The 15,557-nt window shown below is 38.7% G+C and overlaps 1 non-coding gene and 1 pseudogene across 1 annotated transcript; one reads left to right on the forward strand and one right to left on the reverse strand.

Annotated features, from left to right (window-relative positions):
* LOC112085499 overlaps positions 1–15,557 on the forward strand; it is a 163,244-nt pseudogene that overhangs the window by 23,470 nt on the left and 124,217 nt on the right.
* Positions 8,282–8,389, reverse strand: LOC112085551. Its single transcript, XR_002898854.1, has one exon. It is a non-coding gene; the product is annotated as a small nucleolar RNA R71 (small nucleolar RNA).

A 15,557-nucleotide genomic window follows, 5' to 3' on the forward strand; every position in this document is an offset into this window, starting at 1 on the left:
GCTATGTCTGAGTAGATCCCGAGTTGGGTTTAGGGTTCCCGAAAGGGGCTCTCATAATCGATTAAGACATCTAGGTTTATAGATCTGGGATTTTAACTTTGTTCTCTGTTTATTCTCGTTCTTATTGCATGTATGCTTGATTGATCACCTAGTATCTGATCTATATAGTTAGTGTTGCGAAAGTTTTCATTAAGTATCAGTCCTAGAATGTAACAGGAAATTTTTTCGTAGGAGTAGAAACCTACCTGCGGCGAGATCGTGAGTATTGATGAGTCTTGTGCAGCTCTTGCGTTTTCTCCCTTCAGGGCCAGAGTGGAAACCTACTGGTCAGGGTTGCGAGAAACAGTTGGTTATGATCACGACAGTGACGTAGTCATACCGCCGTACTCTAGCTCTAGAACCCTATATATCGATATCCGTCAATCCCAATCTATCAACCCTAGTGTCGAAACCGATTATGATCCCTGTAGAGTTCCCGAAAGCTCAGCGTTTTTAGCCATAGTTTACAAACCAATCGGTTTTACTTGCTTATTTAGATCTGCAATTCAATTGCCTTAATTTGATATTTTGCTTGCTTTATTTGCTTTCCATTCGATTTTTCTACTTGTTCCTTAGGATAGATTTATTTGCTTTCTTTTGCTTTAGTTTAATCCGTGACAAACAACCAACCTCTAAAAACAACCTAGTCTAGACATAAAGTTAGAAACCACAGAAGAATACCAGGCACACAAATCTCTGTGGATTCGATCCCTAAATACTACAACTGATTAGCTTTGCACTTGCGGCTTTCATTTGTTTTTGTTAAGGGTAAAACTTATTCCCTCACGCAGTTGACACGCATCATCAGGCCTTCATTTGTTGCGGTTCACGAGTTTCACCAGCGGAAAAACCATAGTTTTCCGCGGCCGCACATCCCTCACCCGCGGCCGGCCTCTGTTCTGCTTCCCGACTTGTTTTCCGGATTTTCCGCGAACTGGAACTTCAAAATTCCGATTTATTCCGGGATTAAACCGGGAAGTTCCCGAAACATTATTTTCCTTATAAGCTTTTTAAAATAAATTTTTATTAGTAAAAACACCTTTTAAAAGATAAAGAGGATTTCAAAGATCAAAAGACTCTTTTTCTCATCTTCTCCAACAAGCTGGGAGATTTTGAGAGAAAGGCCAGATTTCAATTTTTTGAACCTGTCTCACTCTTTTTCAAAGGAGATTCCAAATCTATCATCACATCACACTTTCATCAAAGTATGGATCCAAATTTCTCACTTTTTCTTATGAACTCAAATTTAGGGTTTTCTTAGAATGAGTAGAAATTCACCTTAGGATGATTGGTGATTGTCTTTGAACTTAAGTCTAGACTTCTGGGTAGTTTAATTGCATTATTTAACACCTAGACCATATATATTTGAAATTTTCGAAAGTCTGAGATTTGAGCACTTGAGAAAATCGAAATTTGAAGAACTGTTTGATTCAACTTGGCAAATCTGGATTGTTAGGTCATTGTTGATAGATAATATGATTCGAATGCATATGAATGAGCATTAACATCATCTTGATTTAGAAATCTCATATGTTGAACATCACTATATCGAATTTGACCAGGAACTCTCAGATTTTGCTATGTTTGATGCAATTACAGATTGTTTGTCATGTGAATGTTGTTGTGATAGCTGTATGAACATCTTGCTCATAAAAATTGATTCAAAAGCAGCTACAGTTACTCTCTGTCTTGAGAATTTTGTTTTGCAGGTCATGGATCTCTCTCAGGTACGACTCATTCGAACCAAGAAGAGCCTTCATGCGAAGAAACCCCACTCGCAGGAGACATACGATGCATTAAACGAGACACAGCTGAGTGATGATGAAACTTTACCCATCTTCATATCATCACAGATAAGAATCTTTTCAGGAGAGATTGAGAGAGCTCCCACTCAAAATTCTGTACCTTGGACAGGTAAGTCTTCCTCTAGGCCGAATGTGAAGTTTGTTGGTAAAGCCATTAATCCAAATATCAACTACTTGGAGAAGCTTGAGAAGCTGAAGATCAAGCCAACTCCAGCAATTGATAACTCTACTCTTGAGATGCTTGGAATCAGAGAAGATGTGATATGGTATCATGATACGCTTGGAATAAGATCATTCATGGAGAAAAGTTTTCCAACCTATGAGAGCAACACCAAAGAGTTCCTTGCATCAGCGACCTTGTGCTACAAGAAGAGAGCTACTCCTAGAGCTCTAGATGGCACACTCTCCTTCTCTATTGGAGGTCATCTCTATTCTCTTACCATTTTAGAGATGTGTGATGCTTTGAAGTTGCCATATTGCGATGAGATTGCTTTGGAGAAAGATCCAGATGAGGATCTTTGGAAATTGATGGGTTGTGGAGTTTATGACAAAGGAAGGTCCAAAGCCTCACTTCTCTCTCACCATATTGTTCGATATGTGCACAAGTTGCTAGCACACACTGTGTTTTCCAGATCCAACCAGACGAATGTCCTTAAGCCCGAGCTGGTGACACTTCAACTACCTTACGCAGATCCCCCAAGGTTCACTTGCTTTGCTTGCATCATTGCAAGGAACCTAGTGAAGGTTAAGCATGAGATGCTTACATCTGAGTGTCAGGACAACTCACAAGCCCTTGGAAGCATCATTACTTCGCTTATGGTAGTAGCAGGAGTTGATTTTTCAGCCTGGACACCTCTTAGGGAAGACTGGTTCGATCTCTCTCTGTTCTCCAGAGACAGGACTATTACCAGGGCCAGGCTAGACCCCATTAGATTTTCTTACAAGTTCTGCACTAGTACCATCGAATACAGAGTTCTCCTACCTTCAGATTCAGTGTCCCGGATCTGATATGGAGCAGACTCAGGATGGAGACAAGAGACTCGCGATTTCTTACCATCTTTGCCACTCTTACCTCTGACCATGAAGCAATTTCTGGCTGCAAAAGCCAAGAGATAGGTAACTGCAAACAGTATGAGATTTCAGCCTGCACCATCTTTATCCCGAGCCAGTTTTTCTCAGACCAGAGCATCCACTAAGAGAGATGCAGACTTTGCAGCTTAGAAGAAGAAGCTTGATCAGCGGGAAAAGATCAACAGGCGCATGAAGAAGTTCCTGAAGAAGAACCAAAGGTTTGATGATGACTTTTCTACCACAGAGACAGACGACAGCCATAAAACATAGGCGCCCATCCATCACCTCATCATACCCACGGTTCTATCATCATTTTTTTTTCTTTTATTTTTAGACTCTTTTACTTTTATTCGCTATCTTCTCACTAACTTTTTCACACTAGGGACAATGTGATTTAAGTATGGGGGAGGATGTTTATCCGTACTGATATATTTTCTTTGTTTCTTATCTTTTTCCGCAATTTTTAAAATTTTTTATGCTTATTAAAAGACCTTGAGTGTTTTTCAGGAATGTTTGACACAAAACTATGATGAGTAAGACCCATGTGCTTCTAAACTTTATGTGCTAGTTATTTTTGTGGTTAATACTAGACTAGGAGGTAGCTAGAGTACTTGCACCAGAGGATTTGTATTCATGGAGATCTTTTCTGCCAGGATATACTAGCTCATTTTACTTAAACATAATCATTGGTTTTAGCAGGTATCATGATATAGATCTAAGACATCTTCACCTTATTGTTACCACTCTTTGTGGTCCTAGATGGTGAGTTCATCTTTAGCTGGTACAACACCCTTTACCCAAACCTTTAAGTTCAAACCTCATGCACTCTCTTTTTTGTTTGTATCGACGGATATGTGCAAAAACGCCGGAGAGGGAGGAACAACATAGTTTTCAATCACTCCAGAGAAAGACTATACGAATGTGGGAAAGTGAAGCATCAAGAATCTATCAGAGCTTAATGGTGCCTCAAAAACTTAAACTCAAAGGTAAATTTCGTGCCTCCTAAGACTCTACATCCAAAGGCATTTTCCCCTTTCAAAAAAAATAAAAAATAAAAAAAATAAAAAAAAATGAAAGAGTGAAAGGTAAGGAAAACCAAAAGCCTAAAAGAGTCTAGGATGGCCGAAATCATTTGAAGCAAAGGCTACAAGTATTCATCTGTGAGTATTGGTTTTAAAACCTGAACAAAAATCTAAGTCTGGGGGAGTGATGGAGAGACCTTGAAGGAAGGAGATTACAAGGCAAGAGGAATGTCACTGGAAACTATGGATATCAACAGATCCATCCTCTCTTGCTGTTTTGCATAATGTCTTGTCTACCCTAAACACTAAGAACCCCACCCCCGAAAGAGCCATTTTGAATACCTAGCCTTGATTGCTTTATTAAAGTCTTTTTTCTGAGAACCACTTGATCTTTTGAATGAACGTTAAGAGCTAGTTCACTGGAAGATAGGTCTAAATGTCGAGACTTTCGCAAGACGGATCAACGCACTAGTTATGCCTGTATTTTGGTGAGAATTTTCTAGACTATACCTGATCTGAGCATAATGATTGACTTTAGTTAAGAAGCATGGTCTCTGAGATTTTGTTAGTTCCTGCACATTTTCAAACCTCTCATCCAGGTTTAGATCTTTAGTTTTGTTTGAGGACAAACAAAGGTTTAAATCTCGAGGAGTTGATAACACCTGATTTTGACCACTTTTATGGATCACTATCAATATCTTATGCAGGTGTTTTCACTCAGTTTTAAAGGTTTCAAAAGTTTTTTCCATGTTTTGGAGTTTTAAAAGGCTTTTCAGGAAACTTAGAGCTTTGGAGTGCATTTTGGAGCAAAAGTACATTTTTGGATAAATGCAGGCCATCAGAAGTTTGGCAACCAAAGAAGATCTTCTCACCAACCGATCATCCCAATATTTGGAGCCGTTATAGAGAAGACAACGAGCTTTCCAACACACTTAGAATAAAAGCAATCCAACGGTTAGATCTAGAGAAATCATCAATGCACTGAAAGCCAATCAACACAAATCCAGTCAAGGACATAAGCTTTCACCCACGGCCAAGCTTGCTCCCACCGTGACTCAGGTTGTTTCACCCCCGGTGAACCTATGTCCAAACCTCAGGAGCACAACTAAGGTCCAAGACACTTCCTACAGACGCCCAGACTTGAAGAAACACCATAAATACTTATTTTTAGGTTTTTGTTAGAGAGCCTCTTTCTTCTCTTTGAGAGAGAACCCATTTCTAGCTTTAGGTTTTGTTTTTATGCATATGTAGAAGCTTTTCATCACCAGACTGTCTTCAATAAAAGAATTGTTTTCTTGCAGCTTTTGTTTATTTACTTTTTTGCTTTCTAGTTCTTAAACCGATGATGATGTCTAACTCAGCCATGTCTGAGTAGTCACCGAGTTGGGTGAAGGGGAAATCCAAAGGGACCCCATGTTCGACTGATACTAGGTATTTAGGAAAAAGGATTTTGATTTTTACTCTCTCCCATTCATCCAAATCTCAAAGCGGTAACTCTGAATTGATCACCCAGAGTCCGATCCTGGGCTAAATCCGAACCATGAGAGTGTTGTATCTGGGTTTCCTGAACCGGATCTTATGGACGTCACCGTTATAGGAGACGAAAGCTACCTACGGAGGATACGTAAGCCGGGATGGATTCTGATCTGAAATGCATGATCTTGTTCAGGCATGAGAGCGAGAATTAATTGTCATGAACAAGTGATTAGATGATTAGGATGACAAGAGTTGGCTAATCTTATAAGTGTCCATCCTAGTTTCAGAGTCATAGAAAATCCTTCCCGTTAATTTCCTTGTGTTTTAGAACATGAACCCTAAAGATGAACCTAATGCCAGCGCCATTTTCAATATAGCTTTCAATCAATTTTTATTTCAAGTTTTTAATTCTCTGCTTAATTAGATTTAGTGACAAACCAAAACCCTTTTTTATTAGATTAGGTCTACGATTGTTTATAGGATCAGTTAGAAGTCCGCAACACACAAATCCTTGTGGATTCGATCCGTAAGTATTACTGCATTTGCTGTGCACTTGCAGCTTGTCTAGGGTAAAAATTGTTTTCCCCACTACACCCACATAAATTCCATTAGCTATTAAAGTCGAATCCTAGAAGTTTTTCTTCTAAACTTATTTCTAATGCATGAGAGTAGCGCCATGAACTACAATCTAATCTCGGTCTTTGGTGTTGCAAAAGTATTCATCCGGGACCAGATCTAGTTTGAGAAGAGCAGATCAACCATAGGAGTTGAAACCTACCTATGGGTGAACTGTGAATGTTGACGAGTCTTAAGCAAGCTTGCATCATTTCCCTTCCAGGTCCAGAGTGGAAACATACTGGTCAGGGTTGCGAGAGATAGTTGGTTATGATCACGATAGTGGCGAATTCATACGTTCGTGACTCAAGTTCTAAAATTTTTAGCTAGGATTTGAATCGTTCATCCCTTGGAGAGAATTTCCCTGAAAAACCCAGCATCTCGTCTTTATAAGTTCTCGCAGATTTCAATACAAGTTTTAGACCCTAGATTATTTTCTTTATTCCAGCCGATTTTCATTCAAGCCATTTACGTCTAGCCGTTTTCATAGTTTTTAGTCAATTTTATTAGGTTAGTTGTTAGGTCATTTTGATTTTCGTATTTTCCCGTTAAGATTAGTTTTTACGTTTTAAAGACATCACCAAAACCCCTTTAAAAATTTCCAGGTTCTAGACTTCCTTACTTTATATTTCTTTTGAAGGCTTTTGTAGGAAAGAACCTCCTTCCCTGTTGATTCGATCCCTAAGTACTGCAATCGATCAGCTGTGCACTTGCGGCTTGTTGATTTCATTTAGGGAAAAACTTAACACACCCGCACACATCCAACATCAGTTAGCTGCTCTTAATGCTAGATCTCTCATTCTAAGCTTGATCTAGAACTTAGACATTTCTCCACCCACAAAGTGTTTGATGAAATATCTGAAAGAGCTAACTTAAGGGTTTATGAATTACTGTCATGGGAATGTTTGTGATATGCATAAATGACATTTTAGAACTGGTAAATAATGCTACTGATTTATATTTCACTAATGGGGATTAGGTTTGAAAGTGGATTGGTATAGAGATTATGAGATTCATGAGAGGATTAATCTAGCTTTGAGTTCTAAGTCAATTGGATTTGAGATCATGTGATTGCTTGTTATGTCTTTCTGTATAAGATTTAGTCTATCTTAGCTCTTATTTATATGCTCTGGTCATTTTAGACTTGGAACCTTATGCTTGTTGATTGCTTATTCACTAATGGGAATTAGTCTTGATTAAGTAATTTGCAAAGGGATTTCTGTCATGGGAATTAATTAATCTGCTTTGGAAGTCTAGACTAAATAATTGCAAGTGTTGCATTGTTTTCTTAGCATCATGAATTCACATTTAAAGCACCCTCATCAATGATCACATCTAGAGATTTAGCTTTATCTTTATTTGAATTTGAGTCTTTGTTTAGTGTCTTTTGTTTTCTTTGTTCTTAATTACTGATTATTCTTGCTTGTTTTATTATACACTCTTAGATAATTTTGGTTACCAACTCATCTGCTTATTAGACTTGGATTAAGAAATGATCATCATAGTTCTAGTGCCTAGATAGATTAAAAAAAAAATAGTTCTAGTGCCTAGATAATCGTCATTTGGATTGACCCTCAAGTGCTACATCATAAGAGGTTAATTGACCTTAATAGACTAAAAACCTACTATCAATTTGACACTGTTTCCAATTGTTGATTCATTCTAGCATTAGGACTTTGGATCTTCTTAAGATCAAGTCATTTTCTTTTGTTTTACTGATTACCTTTCAAGTGCAGTCTTTCTTTTCAGGTGTATGAACACCAAAACTCAAGTATGAAGACAAAGAGAAGGAGCTGTTCACATTGAGAGGTTGGGTATGAATCAAGAGCAACAGGCTCAGGGTGGTTATGGAAACCACCAGAATAAGCAAAAGCCTCCACCACCATGTCCAAGACAAGTTGTAGGAGCTGGTGATGAGGCCAATGCTCAGGGTCTGAGACATGGGATTCAGTCTCCAACTCCTGAAAACGATTTTGAGATCGAGTCTGGCTTAATCAATATGGTGCAATCAAACAAATTCCATGGCTTGGCATTAGAATATCCATTAGATCACATTGACAACTTTGATAGAGTTTGTGATCTAACTAAGATGAATGGAGTGAATGAGGACAGCTTCATGTTGAGGCTATTCTCTTTTTCTCTAGGAGACAAAGCTCATCAATGGGAAAATTCTCTACCTCAAGGATCAGTCACAACATGGGAACAATGCAAAAGAGCATTTCTAGCCAAGTTCTTCTCTTCATCAAGAACAGCATGGTTAAGAAATGAAATCTCATGTTTTATTCAGAAGAATCATGAATCCTTTTTTGAGGCTTGGGAAAGATTTAGAGGGTATACCATGCAATGCCCTCACCATGGATTCTCAGATGCTCAACTGTTAAGTACCTTCTACAGAGGTGCTTTACGAAAGGTCAGACTGCTCTTGGACACAGCTTCAAATGGTAACTTCATGATCAAGGAAGTCAATGACGCCATGACCCTTGTGGAGAATGTTGCTCGGAGTGATGAGCTTTATGGATCAGAGTTTGACAGGAATTCAAGAGGAACTGTGAGTGTTGAAGAGGAAAGGACAAGGAAAGACATCAACTATCTCAATGAGAAGATAGATAAACTTCTCCTAGCTTCTCATAAGTCAGTCAACTGTGTTATAGATGTGAATCATATGTTTCAAGAAACATTTCAAGGAGAAGACATCACAGCTGAGTTGAACTTTATAGGTGGCCAACAAGGTTACCAAAAGGGCTTTACCTACTACAAGTCTTAACTCTCGCTCCATGGAAGTTTGATGGTGGAGCTGTGGAATACAAGGTCCAAAGCAGTGGAGGATCAAAACATTTTGTAAAGGTCAGGGAAATCCTCACACAAGAGCTCATAGACAAAGGGTCAACTGGTGTTCAATAGCTGATGAACAAGGCTATCACACTTGAATTCATGGACAAGACAAGGAGCATCAAAGCTCCTCCCCTCCCTCATGAAGAAAAGGTTCTGAAAAGCCAAACTTAGAGACTTAAAACAAAGTGCTCTTGGGAGACACCCCAAGCTTATCCTTGTATATAAGTTCTTTTAGATATTTTCTTTTGTGTTTTTAGAATGTTTTTGATGTGTTTGTTGAGTGGTATCAGGTCTTAGAAGGTGTTCATGCTTTGTGGTTTGAAGAAACAGCTGCCAAAAGGTGTAAAGAGAAGATGCCTTGTGTTTAGAAGCATTGTGGCACATGGCCTCGGTGTGACCCCTCGGCGATGCTCTCTCAAAGAAATATATCATTACTCCCATGCAAATGATGCAGACCTATATGATTATGCAACTCTAGATTCAATCTTAACATGTGAATGCAGCTACATGAACATTTTTTGTGTTAAAATTTTCAAAATTTTCAATTTTTTTGCTATTCTATGCACTAAGATGCTATGCATGATCAAATGAGACTCAAGATGCAAAAGAGAAAATAAGAACATAGAAAACATGATTATTAGACATAAAACCCTTCCCCCACACTTAAATAACACAGTCTCTTATGTTATAAAAATATGAGAAAGGAGTGAAAATAAAAAGTAAAAATGCCAAAGTGGAAAATTAAGAACTAACTGCATATGTACAAAGAGTTTAGAGTGTTACCAGATGTTTTGTGATGGAATGGAGGAATGGAACATGGTGGAGATGGCTGTTGCTTGGACCTTCTCTCTTGACCAAGTCTTTGAAGCCCCTTGATCTCATCAGCTCATGCAAGATGTGCTCGGTATGCTCCTGCGACGTGTGTGGTTGAGGGGTATTTTTCTGGGTTTAAACCCACCGAGGTCCTGGACCTTTTGTTCGCACATCTGGCCTCGGCATGTGTGTGACCGAGGGGTTACACCAAGGTCCTTGGTGTTTCCTTTGGTTCAAGAGCAAAAAAAAGGGCCTCGGTATGTCTTTCTGTATAAGATTCAGTCTATCTTAGCTCTTATTTTGATGCGCAAAGAGGCTGTCTGGTCATTTTAGACTTGGAACCTTATGCTTGTTGATTGCTTATTCACTAATGGGATTTCTGTCATGGGAATTAATTAATCTGCTTTGGAAGTCTAGACTAAAGAATTTCAGGTGTTGCATTGTTTTCTTAGCATCATGAATTCACATTTAAAGCACCCTGATCAATGATAACATCTAGACGTTCAACTTTATCATTATTTGAATTTGAGTATTTGTTTAGTGTCTTTTTTTTTCTTTGTTCTTAGTTACTGATTGTTATTGCTTGTTTTATTATATGCTCTAAGATGAAGATAATTGAGTTAAGGCTCCATAACAGTTAGAATCAATGGATTCGGAGCCGTGAGCGGAATGATATGGCCAACGGAAGACGAACTTGTCTCACATTCATTCCGGACCAATCTGATACTCCTCAAAGATGCCATTACCGGAAAGCCGTTCCGTCTGATCTGGCTTCCGGGGCCTTCATGAAAGTTTGATATCATTGAATCTAGTTTCCAGAACGCTTATAGTCAGGAGATTTGAAGCTGTGAGCTAGGAGATAACGCAATAGGAAGAAGGACATATCTTGGAACCATTTCTGGATCATTCCGGTGCGCCTCAAAGATCGACCGTTCGGGAGACCTTGCTCTCCCCGGATGCAGTTGGGTTATTCATCAAAGTTTGAGATGGTTGAGTGATCTTTCATGTGGAATTTGTTTCAAGTTATTTAGAGTTATGAGCTGAAAGATACTGGAAGCGGAAGACAGGCATGTGATACCGAGGAGCTTTTGCGGAGATTTTGCCCTAAACCTCTGGCTGACCCCTTGGTCATACAACACCAATGCATCCTTGCTCACCAAAATAGTCCCCAAACAACTAAGTGTCAAGCTGAAGCATCTATTGGAATTTATCCGGGATTTGCCTAAGTGTTACAGGTGGCCTCGACATAACCACTCGCCTTCACTACCACGAGGCCCTTTGTCACATGACCCCCTCAACCTAAACCTCTTGGTATGAGTACACCGAGGCATACATTACACGCAACAAATGTGAAAAACCTCGGCTTAACCCCACGGCTTGTTCTATGCCAAGGTGCAATGTCCGAGTGAAATGTGCCAGACCTCGACCTGACCCCTCGGTGTGAATGATACCGAGGCCTCCTGACATGAACCCAGATCACAATTAAGTTTGCTTCACGTTCAAAGACCTAAGCACAAACATGTTCTTGAAAATTTCATCAAGCTTCAACCCAGATTTGAACCCCTCGGTGTGTTGCCTCCATCTAGGACTTCTTCAGGTGACTGAGGCATGGCTCCAGCAACCCAGAAAGGGCGGCTAAGTATCCAGTTTCTCCTGGGCTTACCCGGCCTAAAGCTCATTCTATAAACACTTTTTTGAGAAAAACCCTAAGGATGTTTTATTCCTCTTTTAGTTACTTTGCCTCTTTGGTGTAAAACTTGGTTCTTGTTAAGAGATATCTCGTTTTTGATCATTGAAGGCTGTTTCTTATCATTTCTTTTCATCATTTAAAGCTTCTAATCATGATTAACATCACCTCTTGCAAAGGAAATGGTGTGTTGATCATGATTCGTGAGTAGTCATCTTTTAAGCTTGTAGGTGTGTAGATTAAGGTTCTTAAATGCTTGATCTATAATGTATAGGTTCTAGATTCTCATTTCCTTTCCTTAGTTAGCTGCTCTTAATGCTAGTTATTTTATAATCACTCTGGTCTAGAACTTGGGCATTTCTCCACCAACAAGGTGTTTGATGAAATGCCTGAATGAGTTAAGCTAATGGTTTATGCTAATTGAACCACATGGGAATACCTCTTCGATGCATAAATGACAAACTAGAACTGTCTCTTAATGCTTATTGATTCATATTTCACAAATGAGAATTTGGTTTGAAAGTGGATTAGATAGAATGTCTTCATGAGAGGATTAGTCTAGTTTAGAGTTCTAAGTTAATTGGATTTGAGATCATGTGATGTTTCTTATATCTTTCTGTGTAAGATTCAGTCTTTCATAATAAGAAGCTGTCTGGTGATTATTAGACTTGAAACTTTATGCTTGTTGATTGCTTAGTCTTGCTTAAGGTGAATTAATCTTGATTAAGTGGTTTGCAAAGTGATTTCTATCATGGGAATGAATTAATCTGATTTCTATCATGGGAATGAATTAATCACTTGTCACAACAAACTCATGTTATCTTGCTTGAATTAAGATACAAATCACACAAACTAGTGATCTAAACCCACAAGATGGATTCGACACCCTTTATACTACACTGATAAAGGGATTGATAACCCAAAAGAGCTGAAAACTTTTTGTTTATAAACATCATACTTTCCAGCCCACTAAAAACCCATAGGTGTCTTAATAGACGTTCTCGTCGAAATTAAAAAATGTTCTATACCAACCGATTTTATAGTACTGGAATTGAAAAGAGAATGATTGCGATTATTAATGGGGTTGTTGTTGTCGTTTTACTAAGCCTCAGGTTTTAAATTTATAACCCCTAAATGTCTACAAGTGCACAGATGTGCGCTTTAGTACTTAGGGTATCGATCCATAGAGACTTAGTTGTTTCAGTACGAATTCACGCTAATGCTTAAATCAGACTAGAACTAAACAGGTTTGGGTTTGGTTTTGTGTTTTGGTTGTCACTAAATCTAAACTAAAAGCAAGTAAAAAGCAATTGAAAAACGAAGAAGGCAAGTAAAAATCAAATGAAAGTAGAAGGTTGTAAACAATTAAAAACAAATGCTGGGTTCAAGGGTATCACAGGGATTCATGGACTAAACCTATGTCAAAATTAAAAAAATGATAAAGGTAATTGACTATGTATGTTCTAGAACTGGAGGCACGGAAGTATGAATAGCCTACTTTTGCAGCACTAAACAACTATCTCTATCAACCCCGACCAGTAGGTTTCCACTTTGATCCTGGAAGGGAGAAGATGCGATAATTGAACAAGACTCATCAACATTCACAACTCAACTATAGGTAGGTTTCCACTCATATAGAATCATTGCTTGTTTCACCCTAGGTCAGATAATCAATGAAAGCTTTCGCAACGAATCATATCAGATCGTCTTCTAAGTGGCCACCAGAGAATCACACAGTAAGATTAAAGGCAAACGAAGAACATCTAAAAGATTATAGATCCTAAATCTATCGATTCATTAAAAAGACACACAAAATTGACTTTGAAAAATCCCTAGAACCCAACTAGGAAACTACTCAAATATATTGTAAACAATCATCACGAAGTATTGAAAGTTGCAGGAATTTAAAAGAAGAGGGAAGACGAACAAGGAACAAAGTCGCAGATGGAGGCGCGATGATGTTCTCCTTGACAGCTCCTCTTTGAAGATGGCGGCTCCTAGGGTTTGTAAGGCACACACGAACTCTCTCTCTCAAAGTTTGTCTCTCCTTCGATTTGTTTTTCCTTTAGAATGACCTAAACAGGGTATCTATAGCTTTTGGAGTTGTCCTGGACACTTAGGGCTTCAAAACTAATAAAGAGAATCGACTTGGGCTTTAATTAGGTCGTCTGGGAAGTGAATGACTACTGGCTGCGGTCGCGGTGCTTCTACCCGCGAGGAAATAGCCTTTGGTCGCGGTCCCGGCTTGCGTTGTCTTTCGAGAATGCATTTTCTGTCCTTATTACATCGAGGGTATCTGAAAATCTAACCGTTGGATTGTGTCCAAACAAAGTGCATTAGAAAGCTGGTTGTATCCTCTATGTTGTCACAAATTGTGGGGGCGATCGGATGGTGAGAAGGTCTTCATCACTTTCCATACTTCTGACGTTTTGCATTTATCAAAAATTGCTCATTTGATTCAAATTGCATATTTTTTGCCCAAATTTCCTGAAAGATCTTTTGAAACTCTAAAACATTGAAAACACTTTAAAAACCATTGAAAACAGTGTTAAAACACCTGCATAAGGCATTAATATGATCCATAAAAGTTGTCAAAATACAGTGTTATCAACTCCCTCAGACTTACCTTAATTTTGTTTGTCCTCAAACAAACTCAGATCAAGTCAGGAAATAATTTTAAAAATCGCAGGAACTAAATTATATCTCAGTGACCGTCCTTCTAAACCATAACTAATCATAAAACATATATTTGGATATAGTCTAGAAAATTCTCACCAAAATACAAGCAAAACTAGTGCGTTAATCCGTCATGCGAAAATCTATACACTCAGATCTAATTCCAGTCAACTAGCTCTCTACATTCATTAAGTGTAATAGTGAATTCTCATCAAAGTCATCATTCAGGGTAGACGGCATTTGGCATTAAAAGCTGTTTAAGTGGTGGAGTTTAAGTATTTCGGGTTACCTGAAAATCTGGAGAATGCTAGATATTATGCAAATCCGCAAGAGAGAATGAACCTGTTGATGTCCGCAAATTTTCAGTCACTTCTCTTTTGCGAAATATTGTTGCATAATCTTCCTCCTTTGTTGTAAACAGCTACTTCCCCCAGACTTAGATCTTTTCAGGGGATCAGAAAGATGATCTCCAAAACTCCATATAATCAGACTCTAGCTTGCCTTAACGATAAAACTCGATCCTCCTAGACTCTCTAACGTTTTAAATTTCCTTTCCTTTCTTATTTTTCTCTCTTTTTCGGATTTTTTTTTGTTTTTTTTGTTTGAAAGGGGAAACACCCTTTTATAGAGAGGGAGTCTAAAGGAAGAAAATCTACCAAGATTTTGAAAATTTTCCAAGGCAAACTAAGTTTTCTCCTTCTGTTGAATCATTCCGGTAAAATCGAGGTCTCTCTCTTTAGGGACTGATAATTGCGTTGATCCTCTTTCTCTCCGACGTTTTTGCACATATCTGCATATACGACAATGAAAAAAAAGAGTGCATGTGGTTTAAAAGAGGTTAGGTTCTGATACGATCCTCCCAAGAATTGCACTTGCTTGATCGGTTGAGGTTGATAGATATTTGGCCGGATCGGTTGCTCGGAGAAGATGATAAGGCGTGAGAGGTGATTCCTGAAATTCCTTAGGCCCAACTCACGAAAACAGATGCAATCAAAGGAGTGATTACACCAAGTTTGAGATCTCGCGGGTAAAGGATGAACAGGCGTGAGACAAGTCTCGAAAATCCTGTTACCCCTGAACTACTTTGAACGAAATCGAAAACTAGATGAGAAAGAGGCTGTGTCGAGTCCTATGGACTGAACTCGATAAACCAAAATGAACTTTCAAGGCTAACCACCGATGAAAGAAAAACTCAAAAAGAACAAGAAAAGTCTCGAAAATTTGATAAAAGAAGTGAATGAAAAATACATAAGGTTCTGGCCTTTATATAGAGGCGAAAAGAAGAGCAAAAGACAGAGAGAAATAAATGAAAGCATTTAAAACAGTTGAATGATCACTCGGCTCCTCTTGGCTGACTTTTCGGTTTTTCGTCGCGAGTGATCCTTCGCCTTCCAATCCGTATAACGACCCACCAACGAACCACGGTCAATGAGTTGGGCGTAGCCCTTAACCTCATTAAAACCCCACCCGATAAACTCATTGGGACAAACCCGGGTGCAAGGAAAAAGAGTATTAAGGAGC

This window comes from Eutrema salsugineum, unplaced genomic scaffold (assembly GCF_000478725.1).
Source record: "Eutrema salsugineum unplaced genomic scaffold, Eutsalg1_0 scaffold_3, whole genome shotgun sequence".
NCBI classification, from domain to species: domain Eukaryota; kingdom Viridiplantae; phylum Streptophyta; class Magnoliopsida; order Brassicales; family Brassicaceae; genus Eutrema; species Eutrema salsugineum.